This window comes from Panthera onca, chromosome D2, assembly GCF_046562875.1.
Source record: "Panthera onca isolate mPanOnc1 chromosome D2, mPanOnc1 haplotype 2, whole genome shotgun sequence".
Classification (NCBI taxonomy): Eukaryota; Metazoa; Chordata; class Mammalia; order Carnivora; family Felidae; genus Panthera; species Panthera onca.
Window position 1 is genome coordinate 60,437,016 of NC_138349.1, and position 16,121 is coordinate 60,453,136.

The 16,121-nt window shown below is 37.5% G+C and overlaps 1 protein-coding gene across 3 annotated transcripts in view; it reads left to right on the top strand.

Annotated features, from left to right (window-relative positions):
- The window catches only part of CTNNA3 (catenin alpha 3), a 1,784,170-nt gene that overhangs the window by 1,710,008 nt on the left and 58,041 nt on the right, over window positions 1-16,121 (top strand). The window lies entirely within an intron of this gene.

Below are 16,121 nucleotides of genomic sequence, written 5' to 3' on the forward strand. Positions count from 1 at the left end.
AATAATGTCCAACTTTTCTATTCATCTTTTAATAACAGTAGATCATTTCTCTAGAGTGGGTATGGTAATAAAATAATATTTGATATCTATAATAGTTTCAGTTATCAGTGACTTTGAGAAGGACATGGACCAAGATTGTAAATTTAAGTTAAAGTGAAGCATCATGAATGTTCTAGGAACTTATATTCATGAGGACAAATGATAACAGCATACTTATAAATTTGTAATTTTAGGACTTCTAAGTCCTGACATTGGAATTTCTCTCAGTGAACCAACATGCTTTAAAAGAACATTACTGCAAAAACAAAAGCAAAAGGTTACCATCAAGAGTAGAAGGCAGGGAACTAATTTTTATTGACTATCTAGCTCTTGCCTATATTTCATTCCATTTGACCCTCACGATTGCATGCCAGAGAGATTATTTATTTGCTTGTTTTATTCTCACTAACACTGGAAAAAAATGACATTCAGAAAAGTTGAAAACTTCCCCGAGGTCATACTGGTAAATGTCAGAACTGGAGTTTACCTTCAAAGGCTTGAGTCTTTTCTATTCAGGTGGACAGACTGGAATCTACGATGACACTGATTAGAAGCACTGATTAAAAGTGAATAATTTGGAAATTATGTCTAGTAATTATTAGAGATAAAAAGTATTTCATTGCATTGCAATTTTGTAAAGACACAAACCATCACAACCTGTGTAACACTGGTGCCCTGTCACTTTTCAACAAAATGTATTTTAAGTTGTCACAGTCTGTACACACAGAGACCTATGTGGGTGTATGAATACATACATGCATATAAATGCATATATGCACATATATTCATGCATATACATATATACAAATTTTAATATATTGCATCTTTACTTTGGATTATTAGACATTGTCTTCATTTTCTCATTTAACATTAAACTACTTTAATGTGTAAAAGATTATTTATTTGTAGACCTAAGTCTGTCTTCTATTTACTTTTGTCTATTTTACATAGCTACATTCACCATCATTTGCAAATCCTGAATCCATATGAATGTTATTTTCCCATTATTTACTACTTCTGCAGGCTGTTGAAACTAACCTTTCACCCCCAAAAATACTGTTAAAATATGTTACTCTTAATTGTTCTTTCAAAATATAATTTCCTCCATATGTACAAATGGGTTTGTATTTCCTGTTTGGTACCATGATTCAAATTCATGAATTTACCCATATTTTCAGATAGATTAGGCACAAGTTTACAATCCATGATTTACAATTTAAAAGCTGAGTCATTACATAAAATAAGGAATAGCATTGCAAATCCAAAAGCATTTTGTCATCATTTTGCCTACAATTTCCATTTAGAAAAGATAAATCTGGATAAAAGAAACATTACATGCCCCTTTTATATACCTTACAGCCATCTGCTTGCAGGTAGATCCTGGAAAGCATTTTAAATACATTTCATTTACATGTTCCTAGGAACACTTGCTTTAATCTCTTAGTGACCCTGAGTTCTTGTCTTGTCATCTTTCCTTTTTAAATTGAGAGGAGGCTCTAATCTATGTCATCCTTTTTCTCTGAAATCTTTTGAAAAGTAACAAGCATGATTGCAAAGCAGACAAACTCATTAAACATTACAGGAATTTGTTATTCAAAACTAGATTATCCAAAGTTCACTAAATAAAGTTTGCATTTCAAAATCAGGTTCATGAAAAATTAATGTAGAAAATATATTTGATTAAAAGGAAGTAGGTAGAGTGCTTTCTGGGTCTGGGGTGTTAGGGGTTAGGATAAAGAAGATGAATCCATAGCATAAAGGAATGTGAAGCTCATTCTCATAATAGACCATTTAGTTAAAATGATTTTCTGGCTAATCTTACATCTGTCTGCAAGCAGTTTTTCTGAAGTTACATGTTTTATTTAGAAGGAAGCCAAAGTGTAGCTAGTCCAAAACCCCAACTATGATTTGAGCATCTCTGTGTTCTGTGTTATAGAATATCTGGAGGAAAGATAGATGAATACAGGATGCCTCCTTTAAGATTAAATACATGCAAAATGAGAATACACAAAACATACCTATATATACAAAAATGACTCTAAAACAATTTAATAACCTATATAATAGTGGTATGCACAAAAGCAGATAGTAAGAGGTGAGGGAATAATGAACTGCACTGAGGTGGCAGATGGGCAAGAGAAAGACTCATACCTGGCTTGACTCTAATTTAGGCCTCAACGAGTAAGTAGAAAACAAATGTATACTCATGGGAGGGAGAGGAAGAGCATTCAAGGTAGATGGCATAAATGAAATAAAAAGATACGAACTGGGAAAGAGAAGGAGTCTATGGAAATAGCCGACAGTCTGATTCGACTGGAAATATTTGTTTTTGGCACTGTTGGTGGGGAATAGAAGAGATGCTGCAAACAGAATAGGACTATTTAAAAAGGCTCATTTATAACATTTTAATTTTACCCTGCAGGAAATTGAGAATAATTGAAAATTTTTAAGTTTGAGATGCGCATAAGCAGATCTACGTATTTGGAAATTAACTCTTTTTGACAAGGTGGTAATAGATGGAGAGACAAAGAACTGGGAGAGAGAGGAGTAGTTAGGAATGATTTTTAATTTTTTAATTTTTTAAGTTTATTTATCTTGAGAGATAGAGCGAGTGAGCACATGCACATGCATGCTGGGGATGGGCCAAGAGACAGGGAGAGAGAGAGAATCCCAAGCAGGCTCTACACTGTCAGCACAAAAGCCCAAAGTGGGGCTTGAATTCACAAACCCTGAGATCAAGATCTGAACAGTAGTCAAGAGTCACACACTTAACTGAGCCACCCAGGTGCCCCACAGAATGGTTTTTCAAAGGAGTCCAAGAGAATAAAAGCGATGCAGCCTCAAAGAAGCAAAAGAAGAAAACCCGGATTGGGGCCTCTGTGGAGAACGGAGGTGGGAGGGCCTCAGGAAAGCCCGGGGCAGAGGAAACACCCCTAAGCACAGAGGCTCAGGTGGAAACCCCTTCCCCACCACCAACAGCCCCCAATGCCACCCCCCTCCCGGAACTAGTGTGGTATGTGGAGCAGCTGGAGCTGGGCCTCAAGATGCAGAACCCCAGTCCAGAACAGACAGGAAGGGCAGGCTACTGAGGCAATGAGAAACCTACACAGTGAAAGAACCCCAGTGCCTGCTGATGCGTTCCTTGTCTACGGACAACAGACTCAGATAGAAGCTCAGGTGCACAAAAACTGCAGGTTCTCAGGACTGCAGTCTATATAGTTCAGGTGCAGCTTATAGGTGAGGCCACCAGAGAGAATAGCCCAAGGGTCTGCAGGCCTACCCAAGGTCACCCTGGACACTTGATGAAGAGTTTAGCTTCAATTTATTTTATTTTATTTTATTTTATTTTATTTTATTTTATTTTATTATTTTTAATTTTACACACACACAGAGAAAGAGTGAGCGAGCTGAGGAGGGGCAGAGAGAGAAGGAGAGAGAGAATCTTAAGTAGGCTCTGCACTCTGCCAGACAGGGGGGGACTGATCTCCTGACTCTGAGATCATTACCTGGGCTGAAATCAAGAGTCGGTCACTTAATCCACTGAGCCACCCAGGCGCCCCAGGTTCAATTTCTTTTAGCCTCTCCTCCAACCTGGAACAGTTACCCTCCATGGGGAGTGTGGGGGTTTGTTCTGAGTGTGGAACTTTTCCAGGAATGCTCTGATAGATGTAGGGTTAGTCTATGTACGGGTGCTCAGTAAATTTGGTGCCATGGCTGTTGGGTAGATGTGAGTCCAGAATTTTGGTTACTATCAGACAAGCACAGACCCATTTGTAGGTTCAGGTGAAATACCTTCTTTCCAGAAGGAGGTCCATTTAGAAAAGCTCTGCAATAAACTAAAGTGAGTGTTCAGTATCTTGTAGAAAGAATGTTTTATTCAATCTTTAGGAAGAGATTAAGCAGCTGTTTGTAATAAGGATTATTGGGGAAGCTATATAACTGCATATGGGTGCTCCCCTATAAATGGATGTCCCATCCAATGGTGTAGTGCTTTATGCCATGATGTCACATTGCAGTAATAAAACTATTTTTTGACAAAAAAAAAAAAAAAGGTGAACTCCTGGATTAAGGTGATAGTGGGTACGAATGGAGAGGGGTGGATCCATGCAAGAAAAAACTCTGAAATAGGGGTTGATTAGAGTCCATCTATTGAGTGATAAAAGTAAAGAAGAAGGAAGAATTGAGACTTACATCCAACGTTCTGAGATTTGGTAGCTTACTTAGTTAAAACTGGAATCATGAACCAAAAGCTATATATAGAAGGAAGAGCAGATTAGGAAGGGTAACATAACTCACTTGGGTTTTACTTGTTGAATTTAAGTGACTAAGTGGCATTCAAGAAAAAGGTCTAGAAGTTGCTGAGTATATGATTCTGGAACTCAGAAGAGAAGTATGAAAGAGACATAGATGAAACCACTCCAGTGAAAGTATGTTAAATAAGAAAAAAATAGCTGAGACAGAGACCCAGATTGTTTTTTGCTGTTGTTGTTGTTGTTGTTGTTGTTGTTGTTGTTGTTTTTACACCCAGTGATTCTAATGTGCCTCTGTCAAATATGGAGACTTGGCTGCGGCAGTTTAATAAAACTGAGAATTTACTATCTCCATGAAAACAGTCTGAGAATGGGCAATCCAAGACTGTTACAGAAGCTTTGCAAAATTTTCAGGGAATCAGACACTTTAGTCTTCCTACTTTATTACTCTTGGCTTCTGGCTTTCATTTTTTATCAAGGTCAAAATATAGCTTCTCTGGCTCTAGCTATGGCTTTTATATTCTGGACAGGAAGAATGAAGAGGAACAGAAGCAAACATTCCTGACATTTTTTTTAAGTTTGTTTAGAGAGACAGAGGAAGAAAGACAGCATGAGCCGAGGAGGGGCAGAGAGAAAGTGAGAGAGAGAATCCCAAGCAGGTTCTGCATTGACAGTGAAGAGCTCAACATAGGGCTCAAACCCATGAGCCATGAGATCATGACTTGAGCAGAAACCAAGAGTCGTACACTTAATCGACTGAGCCACGCAGGTGCCTCCATTCCTTACATTTTTTTAAATCCCCTTCAAAAGCTTTCACTTACTTATTATTGGCCAGTATTTACTCATTTGGCTATATATAATTGCAAGAGATGCTGAAAATATAAAATGTGTCTATTTCTTTGTGTATGTTTTCATGTACTCACATGGATTCCCCCAGTTAAATCTGAGTTTTGTTTCTTTGTTAAGAAAGAATGGATACAGGGTGGCAACTATCAATTTCTTTGATATCCTTCTACAATGATAAAAATCATATCAGTACTCACATTTATTATAATTATCTACGTTTTTAATATATATTCTCCTCTAGACTATAAGATCCTTGAATATTGTTGAATGATTGAAGGGATAGTAACAAAAGATTATAAATAATGCAGAAAATTCAGGTTGACTGAGTCTTAATATGCATATCAGGTTTTACACTGAAAAGGTATCTTTATATCATTTCCAAAGCAGTATCAGTAACATGGTGAAGGCAAAAATTAGGTCATAGTGGGCCAAATACTGAGTATGCAGTGACAGAAAAAAAAGTGGTAGCGAAACCTAAATTTTCCAGCAGTTTGTAGTTGAAAGGAAGGAGAGAGAGAGAGAGAGAGAGAGAGAGAGAGAGAGAGAGAGACTTAGGGGGAGGAAGGGAGGGAGGGAGAGAGGGAGAGACTTAAGGGGCAGATGTAATTGTTAAAAATCCTGTCTCTCCTCCCCCACCCTTCCTCCTCCTCCCCCACCTCATCCTCCTCCACCTCCTCCTCCTTTCGGTTTACATTTTTACTTATGTACTTTTTAAAATGGAAGTAATTGAGTAAATGTTTAGGTAAAGAGTAAGAAGAAGCTGTAAAGAACAGATCTATGAAAAATTAAGACCACAAAGGATAGAATAAAATTTTAAGTAAGGGAGAGGGAATGGAATTAGGAAAACAAGTAGATGTACTAGGTTTGGAGAGAAAGAACTCTTCTCCTGAGGGATAAAGATTAATGCAGATATAAACGTAAACACAATCAGATTCAGATGAATGTATCTTCTTGCTGATGGATCCCATATTTTGATAAAATGGGAGGCGTAGCTTACTGTTAAGATTGAATTGAATGTTCTATCCCCAGTTTTACTTTAGCAAAAGAAGTAAGTAAATATGTCCATGTCTTTAGACACTTTTCAATACTTCTTGGACAAGAAAATAATTGAAGTTAACAGCAGCGATTTGAGGTAGGAATCAGAGATATTGTATGCTAGACATCGTTCTGGGTGAATTATGGAACCTGACTCAGCTTCAGTTTATCCTTCAATCACATGAAAATGAAACCAACATGGCCTTCAGTGGCTATCCTCTCTCAATGAAAGCAGGAGTATATACAAATTTAATTTAAAAAATGATAGCAGAACATGACAAAACTGTATAATTAAATATGCTATTGCAGGTTAGTTTCCATAGCCACCCTGACTTATTAATGTACCAATTTAGTAATACAGTAAAAATAGAATTCTAAGAAGATTAAAATGTACCTGGGTTACCTAAGGGCACTCCCATAAATTTTTCATCAATTGTTCCTCTAGTGTCCTTATGCATGGTGCCGAGTGGGGAAAGCAATTGTGCTTTATGAAAGGAGTCTCAATAAAGAAATAAATATTTTTATAATCTAGATTGTATGTACAGAAAACAAAATTCAGGAGAAAAAACTTAAAATGGTTTTAAACCGTTAAAACTACCCTTTCCCCAAATGTTATGCTTTAGGCCAACAATTCTTTTACACTGCTTAAAACTGATTAATTATGTAATTGCCACATTTTGTTGTATTTCCTTTAATGTGTTTAATTGCACTCCCTTACCCTGAGGCAGGTGTGCCAAAGCCACAATTTTAAAAATTGGATAAATAAATAAAACTAATCAGTCAGGGGGGAAAGATCAGCAAGATTGAAAATTTGCCAAGCAACTGCAATTCAGCTGTAGCAGAAATCAAGGGGCAGTGTGCATTCAATTAGGAACGATAGAGAAAAGCAACAATACAGCTATTGACCAAAAGAGCCACTAGGGCCTACAGAACTCAGGCAATCGAGTACAGAATGACTTAGTAGGTTAATGTGCTTGCCACGTTAAGACATTAAGGGAATTAGTTAATGAGCTTTCTCAACCTCCTGCAATCATTGGTAGTCATCAGGAAAATTGGGAAAAGTAAAAGATTTGGAAAATTAACTGAAGTATTCAGACATTTTAAAAACAGCTGGGAGGTATATGAAATGGAATGAGGAAGATATAGGAAATGAAGAAGGGGGAGAGGAATGGGGTGAAGGGCAAGGAGCAAAAGTAAAAAGAGGAAAGAAGACACTTTGCCAATAAATTTAACTCTCTACAGTGTTTTTTGTCTGTTTTTAATGCTAGGTAGGAGGCAAATGGAATAATAAATCTTAGTAGTTCAAAGAATATATTTAAAAACAAGCAAAAGTATGGGAGTGTTATGTTCTCTTATATTACATTGTAGTGAAGTAGACCCGGAAATTCTCTTGGTTTCTAGGTAATCTAATGTCACAATGGATTAGATTTTCCTGAGGCCTCTGATTGTGCGATGCATCCAGGTGTAATAGCACTTGAAGGAACATTGGAAATAATCTATTCATGTTATATCTAACTCAGAGTAACTCTGTAAACAAATAGGTCAAGGATTTTCAAAGACTTGCCCTGATCGTGAAGATACCTAATGGTAGAGCCAGGACCAGAATCTAGATCTTGTGTTCTTCACTTTATTGCTACTGAAAGTAAGCCCGATGGCCTTCTAGTAGGTTTAGTGCCAAAGGGCAGGAGGTGGTATTGGTACACTCAGCTGGGGTGGTGCTACAGGTCACAAGAGATAGGGAAGGGTTTTAATTGAGAGATATGGGAAAACACTGACTGGAAGCACTCTTCAGCTTCAACACGAGAAGCCAATGTGTGGTAATAGGGAAACTGGTGGACGCCAAATTAGAAGACCCACGTTGTGATCTAGACATCGATCTCTTTGAGTCTGTTCCTTCATCTATCAATAAAACTAAAGTTTAGGATTAATTGAGCTCTATGGTCTCTTTTAACTAAGAATTTATGATTGTCTTCTTCTTTATAGTGGAAGTGTACATTTCTTTCTCATTTCCTCTCATGTATATTCTTTAGTTGTTTTGTTTGTGATTGCCATGAGGAGTATATTTAATATCCTAAAGTTACAACATTCTAACTTAAATTTATGCTAGCCGAACTTCAACAACACACACAAATTCTATTCCTTTAACAACTCTATCCTCCACCCCTTTCAGTTGTCAGTGTCACAAAATTACATCTTCATATATTGTGAGTCCAAAAAACATAAACCAATAAAATTTTCAATGTATTAGCATCTAAAATTATGTAAACCAATAAAATTTTCAATGTATTAGCATCTAAAATTATGTAGAATACAAAATGTGTAGTTAAAAAAACAAATTGTATTAATATTAATTTTTAGATTAATAATTGTTTTTTAAATATATTAGCTTCTTAAATCATGTAGAAACAAAATGTGGAGTTACACAGCAATGTTATAATTATACTAGCTTTTATAATGACCCATGTATTCACCTTTACTGAGATCTTTATTTCTTTATACAACTTTGAGTTACTAATCTAATGTCTTTTCATATCAACCTACAGGACTCCCTTTAACATTTCTTTTAGGGCAGGTCTAGGGGCAATGGACTCTCTTAGCTTTGGTTTATCTGGAAATCTTAATTTCTCCTTCACTTTGAAGGACAGTTTTGCTGGGTATAGTGTTCTTGATGGGCAGTTTTCCTTCTACCACCTTGAATATATTATCTCACTACCCTCTGGCCTTCAAAATGTCTGATGAGAAAGCTGCTGATTACTTATTGAGGTTTGCCTGTAAGTGACAAGTTTCTTCCCTTTTGTTGACTTCAAAATTCTTTTGTCTTTGGCTTTCCACAGTTTGATTTAATGTGTCTTGGTTGGCATGAGTCTTTTTGAGTTCATCCTACTTGGGAGTTCATTAAGTTTTTTGGATGTTTATATACATGGCTTTCATCAAATTTAGGAAGTTTTCAGCTATTATTTAATCAAATATTCTTTCTACCCCTTTCTCTCTTTTTTTGGGACTCTCACAATAAATGTGTTGGTTGGCTCAATGGTATCCCACAAGTCCCTCAGGCTCTGGTCATTTTTCTTCATCCATTTTTTCTGCTTGTTCCTCGGACTTGTTCCTTTTTTTATCTTATCTTCAAGTCCACAGATTCTTTCTTTTGCCTGCTCAAACTGGCCTTTAAACTCTCTAGTGAATTATTCATTTTAGTTATTTCAATTCCAGAATTTCTTTTTGGTTTCTTTTTAGGTCTCTTCTCTTTTTATTGATATTTCCAATTTGTTCATACCTCATTTACTTGACTTTCTTCACATCTTCCTTTAGTTCTTTGAGCAAGTTTAAGACTTGTTGTTTTAAAATCTTTGTCTAGTTGATCTGCCATTATGCCTTTGCCAGGGATAATTTCTATTGGTATATACATATTTTTTCCTTTGATGGAACATACATATTAGCTTCTTTGTATGGTATATACTTTTTTGTTGAAAACTGGTCATTTGAATCTAATAATCTGGTAACTCTGGAAATCAGATTTTCATCCTTCTCCAAAGTTTGTTGGTTTATTTATTTGCTTGCTTTTTGTTTTGATGTGTGTGTGTGTGTGTGTGTGTGTATGCATGTCTGTGTGTGAGGGGGGTAGTTTTACTTTTTAATTACTCTGTGCCCAGGATCAGCCTAAAGAGAAAACTGGAAGTCTACTCAAGTCTTTTTTTGAGCCTGTGTCTTCCACTGGGCATATGCAGTGACTTTCTAGTTTTTTCTGTAGATGTGGTTGCTTTCAAATGTCCTAATTGTTCATGTATGGCTTCTAAAAGGAAAAAGAAAGAGAGAAAAATGAAGGGGGTAAATAGATGTGCCAGACTTTTAAATCTCTGGAAGTCACTTCAGCCAGAATAGGAAGTGCTTGCAACAATGAGGGGAGGTGCAATAACAGTGGCCACTATTTGTCAGCACTTCTGTGATAAGAAGCAGCAATCATTGGGGTGCCTGGGTGGCTCAATCAGTTGAGGGGTCAACTTCGGCTCAGGTCATGATCTCACAGCTTGAAGGCTCCTGAGTTAGAGCCCCGCATCAGGCTCTGTGCTGACAGCTCAGAGCCTGGAGCCTGCTTCAGATTCTGTGTCTCCCTCTCTCTCTGCCCCTCCCCTGCTCACGCTCTGTCTCTCCATCTCAAAAATAAATAAATAAAATTTTTTTAAATAAAAAGAAGAAGCAGCCATCAGTGATCAGAGCAGTGATGTTTAGAGGACAGGGTTCTTTTCCCCATCCTGACTTTTACAACTTGAATGCAAGCGCTCCAGGAACACATGAACAATGCCTGCCAAGTGACTAAGGGGTGGGTGATAGTTGTTATTGTGCTAAGAGCTGAAATTGACAGATATTAATCATAATATCTTATAATGCCTTTTTCTGGAAGTTTCAAGCCTTCAGCTGACTCCAGAGTTTCTAAATGATGTATCATAATATCAGATGTCAGTTTCCTATTCCACCATTTTTTTCTGGAATCTTTGATCTTATTCATATCCCTTACTGTCCCTTTTCCTTCCCAGTTTTTATCCATAATTTTTCTTTAAGCACCAATTGGCAAATCATAACATGACATACCAAGTTGTGTTTTGATTTGTTTTAAAAGAATGCTTCTAGAATTTTGCTTAAACAATATGCATTAGTGAGAATGAGATCAAATCTTTAGGAGTTTCCTATTAATTTTAGGTCCAGAGGAAAGTGAGATGTGTATCAAAATGGTGTAACATTTTCCACATAATTATAGGATTGATTTGATACGGTTTTATTAAGACTGCCGTGATATCTGTTAAAGAACAGCAGTGATCTGTTTTGTGAAATTAGATCATCTGTGCAATTAAGAGATGGAGAGGAAAAAATGTCTGGCTGAGGCACCTGTGTGCATGTGCACACTCGCACGCACGCACACACACACACACACACACAAGGTTGAGAAGGAGAGGTAAGGTAAAAGGAGAGGGGGGTAAGGAAAAAATGTGTGATGTGAGAGTCTCTACCATTGAATTTCCTCCTTATAACAATTGCCGTATTTTTATTTGTATGTCAAATAGCTCCACATTATTAAAAAGGGAAAATATTCAAAGAGTTTAAAACTTAGTGAGAATTTTTTTTTTTTGTTTTAGAAGAATTGGCTTAATTGTTTTTAATCCTTAGAAAAGAAAAAAAGGGGGTTAATTAATTCTACTGTGTGCTAAACAACCCAAACCACAGAACTTCATAGAAGTGGGAGACAGGCCACGAAAGCAAGCAAGATGTATTTGGCAGCTATAGGATACTGTGAAACTCCCCAACAGGGAAAGTGCAGCTGAAGTAAAAGAGCAGAACTGGATACACACATTCTGATGTTGATGAGTTCAGTTGGAAGACAGGGAGAAAAATCACAAAAGAAAAAGGTGTGGGGGGAGAGAAAAAAATCAAGGAGCTAAGGATTCTAGGACAGCAAAGTGCTGGTGTTAAACTACCTTTACCCAAAGGTGTTGATAAAGGCAGAACTGAAAGCAGACATGAAAAGAAGGTGAAGGCAATGGCAGTATGAATGTCATTTGCAAAAGTAATCTTTTCAGTCCATGGGTCATGCTGAATTTTGTTGTATATTATGAAGTAATACTAGTTATATTCACAAGATAAATGTTCCTCTGTGTGTGTGTGTGTGTGTGTGTGTGTGTGTGTGTTCTCTAGAAAAATTAATGCAATCCACATTTTCCCCTTTTGATTAGTAAAGTCTGAATGATATTATAGCAAATCAATAACTGTTAATAATAAATGCTATGTGGGGCGCCTGGGTGGCTCAGTCGGTTGAGCGTCTGGCTTCGGCTCAGGTCATGATCTCACAGTCTGTGAGTTCGAGCCCCACGTCGGGCTCTGGGCTGACAGCTCAGAGCCTGGAGCCTGCTTCTGATTCTGTGTCTCCCTCTCTCTATGCCCCTCCCCTGCTCATGCTCTGCCTCTCTCTGTCTCAAAAATAAATAAAAACATTAAAAAAAATTAAAAAAAAATAATAAATGCTATGTATTGACTTCTATGTTTTTGTTTACTCCAGAGCTCCACATCTTTGACACCTTTGGTATATGGGATTGGGGCAAGATAATTATTTGTTGTAGGAGGCTATATTGTGCACTGTAAGTATTTAGCATGGACTCTACCCCCTAGATGCCAGTGCCCCTCCCCAACTCAGTTGTGATAACCAAAAATGTCTCCAGACACTGCCAAGTGTAGAATCATCCCTGGTTGAGAACTATTGGATTAAGGGAAGGTAAGAATTAAGGGAATACTAATAATGCTGTTACAGATGTTGTTACTCCTTCCTGCCAGATGTCTTTACCTGGTAATTCACCCAGCTCCCAGCTCCTGCAAGTGTTGGTGCTGTCATCCTCTCTCTGGTTCCTGTCTCTGGGTAATTGTCTTCACTCTGTTTGGGTGACTATACACCACGCCACCTCCATGCCTTAGAAGCCTATAGCCAGTGATGGAAGGAGAGGAGCATACACAAGTCTAGACTCCTTGCCTCAAGATGGAATGAACTCTGCTGTGTGGTTTCACAGTCCCCTAGGAGATAGGCTGTCACTGGTCTTTGGCTGAGACTAATAATGTTGTTTAGCTGCACCTTCTCCCATCCTATGTTTCTTGCTTTCCTACCCTTCTCCTGGGAATAGCAAAAACTCCTCTCAGGCTCTCTGTAGATACCTCCTCAAGAGACAAATGATAGCATCATTGAGTCCTTTCCTGTCATTTCTTTGTTGATGGAAAAAAAGTGATAGGACAATTTGCTTGCTTTGGTGAATGCACCACTCTTATTGACACATTCATGTATATTATTTTATCCTTTCTACAAGTAAACTTGTAGCATTTTGTTGACAAGAAAACTAAGGCTAATAAAAGAACATAACTTGCCAAATGTCATGTGGTTATTAAGTGATGCAGTGAAAATGTGAACGTAGTTTCTAGTTTCAGGGTTCTTTGTTATTCCACACTAACATATGCTTATTTTCATTTTGCTACTCCAGAACAATAATATAGAAATTAGTAAATAGGTCCTTATTCTCAAGGAATTCAGCTGGAAAGAAAAGACAGCACAAAAAATTAATTATAGGAACTGTTAATTTGCAAGTAGAATTTGTATTGCTCATGCACTTGAAAAGTTGTAGCAGCTTCACAAATCAAGACAAATATAAGAATCAGAAACTAAAAATAAATACAGGCACTAAAGAATTTTTAAAAATTGAAAAAAAACAGGCATTGCCAAGTCTTTGGTTAAATAGCTACTCTAATTAAGTATATTTACTGGAAATTAAGAAGTAACTGTATTATAGAGTTTTCATTGTTTGGTGATAGGATAGACATTTGTCATTAACAATTGGTAACACAATAATGTCCTAACCTAGGCATCTGTAAAAGACAGACTTTACTTACATTGACTCTCAATAACAACTAAACTTACAACATTAAATCTTAATTTAGTGAAAGCTGTTCAGTAGGAACTTGTGATAATATGATCTGGAAATGCTGTTTTTCTATTGTAACTGGTCACAAAAAAATAACACTCTGACAACTCTAAGGGAACAAGTGAAGTAAGTCATTGCAATATTAGATGTCTTGGGAAGGTTTTTATTCAAGCTCGGGATCACATGCAATTCATGGTTGAATTGTACAATCAAGTTTTGTGTTTTTTCCAAAGGGATACATACCCCTTAGATAGCACTCATACACTGAAACCATTGAGCAACTACTGTGTGTATGTGTGCGCGCACACACACACACACACACACACACACACACGGTACTATTTCTTATTGCTAATGACAGAATTTACATTCTTTTCCTGAAAGTTTTAGGAACTTCACTTATGCATTCAACCAGATGTGGAATACAAATCCACTCCTCTTCTGCACAAAGACAAATCAGTTTTAGTCTAGGCTCAGCTTAGCATAGCATGTATCACATAACATGAAAGAGAATGTAATGAAAAATACATTTAAAGACAATTTTTCTGGTCAACGACACTGAATTACCCAACTTAGGTTAGGTTCTACTGTCATAACAAACAACTTTCGATTCTCAATGACTTAAGACAACCAAGTTCTTATTTTCTGCTCATATTTAAGTTTAATACAAGTTGGTAGAGGGCTTTTCTCTACATGATCAGAGCCAGGGTTTATGTATTTCCTAGAATCTCACTGTGAGGCCTCCATCATCCCCTACTAGGAAAGGGAAGGCTAGGAAGGTTGCTCACTGGCTAATAATTACCTTACAGAAGGGAATAAACTATTGCATGTAAGGTGCTTAGCATAGTGTCTAGCATTTAGCAGGTACTCATTAGCCAGTGGTGGTGGTGGTGGTAGTTTTTTTCAAATTAAGTTGAAAGGAAGAAGCTAAGAAAATGTTCTCCTTTTAGTGGGTATTTTTTGCATATCATAAAACAACTTATTGCCAATTACTGATTTATTTTTAAATTCTTTTTAATGTTTATTTTTGAGAGACAGAGAGACAGAGTGTGAGCAGGGGAGGGGCAGAGAGAGAGGGAGACACAGAATCCGAAGCAGGCTCCAGGCTCCGAGCTGTCAGCACAGAGCCCACCTTGGGACTCAAACCCACAAACTGCGAGATCATGACCTGAGCCGAAGTCAGATACTCAACTGACTGAGCCACCCAGGTGTCCCTGCCCATTACTGATTTAGCAGTGGTGCTTTAAATGGGCTTTGAAGATGAATAATCATGTTGCTTCTGTACCAAGGTTAGAGTTTGGCTCACATGTAGCTGATGAGTGATGGAAGCATTGCACAAAGTAAGTTTTAGGCTATCCTTAACGGTGTTTAGCATAATGTAAGAGATTTTCAGATGGATACTTTAATCTCCTTGGCCTTTAATTTCCTTGTTGCAAATGCAAATGGAGACATTTTGCCCTTAGATTGGCAGAAAGACTGGGAGAGATATTTTTATTCAACATTAGAGTGTTTATACAAATGTCACATGTTCAGAATTTCAATGACCATATAGAGTAGAACTTCAGCTGCCCCAAAATTCAGAGGAGTCATTCTGGCAAGATTAACGTTTCTGATAGCATGGGATTTTAAGATGTTGGGTGGAGTGCAATAGTTAAATATGTTACAAAAATGTTTAAGAGCAGTACAGAATTAGCAAACAACTAAATGTATTTGGCAATAAATGCCAGACATATGTAGCAAATGAAATGCTCTCATTTGGGTGCTCTGAGAAATTTCACAGAAAATTTGAGCTAAATAATGAAGAATTGGAAGAATTTGATTAGGTGGAGAGGAGAAAAGCTGAAAATATAAATTGTCTTAAAATGCAAGGTTGTGTTTTAATAATAAATAAGAAAAGGCCTATTTGGATTAAAAAAACAGAAGAGAGTGGGGTGCCTGGGTGGCTCAGTCGGTTGAGCATCCATCTTTGGCTCAGGTCATGATCTCGTGGTCTGTGAGTTCGAGCCCCGCATCAGGCTCTGTGCTGACAGCTTGGAGCCTGGAGCCTGCTTCAGATTCTGTGTCTCCTTCTCTCTCTGCCCCTTCCCCGCTCATGCTCTGTCTCTCTCTGTCTCTCAAAAATGAATAAACATTAAAAAATTTGAAACAAAAAGAATAGTGAGAAAGTATACATACACCCATAAACATTTTGTTTGCAAGTTTGTGTGTGTGTGCATGTGTGGGTGTATGTGTGTGTGTGAATGCGAGTGAGAGAGATGGAGACAGAGAGAGTAACAAGAGACTGGGAGACGAGGTGATAGGACTATGTTTCATCAAGCTAAATCAGATTCTATGTAGAGTTAAAGGAATAAAGAGTCGTGTGTGTGGAATGTCTGGTGTCTCAGTTGGTTAAGCATCCGACTTTGGCTCAGGTCATGATCTCACTCATGCTTCATGAGTTCGAGCCCCGCATTGGGCTCGGTGCTGACACCTCAGAACCTGAAGCCTGCTTCATATTCTGTGT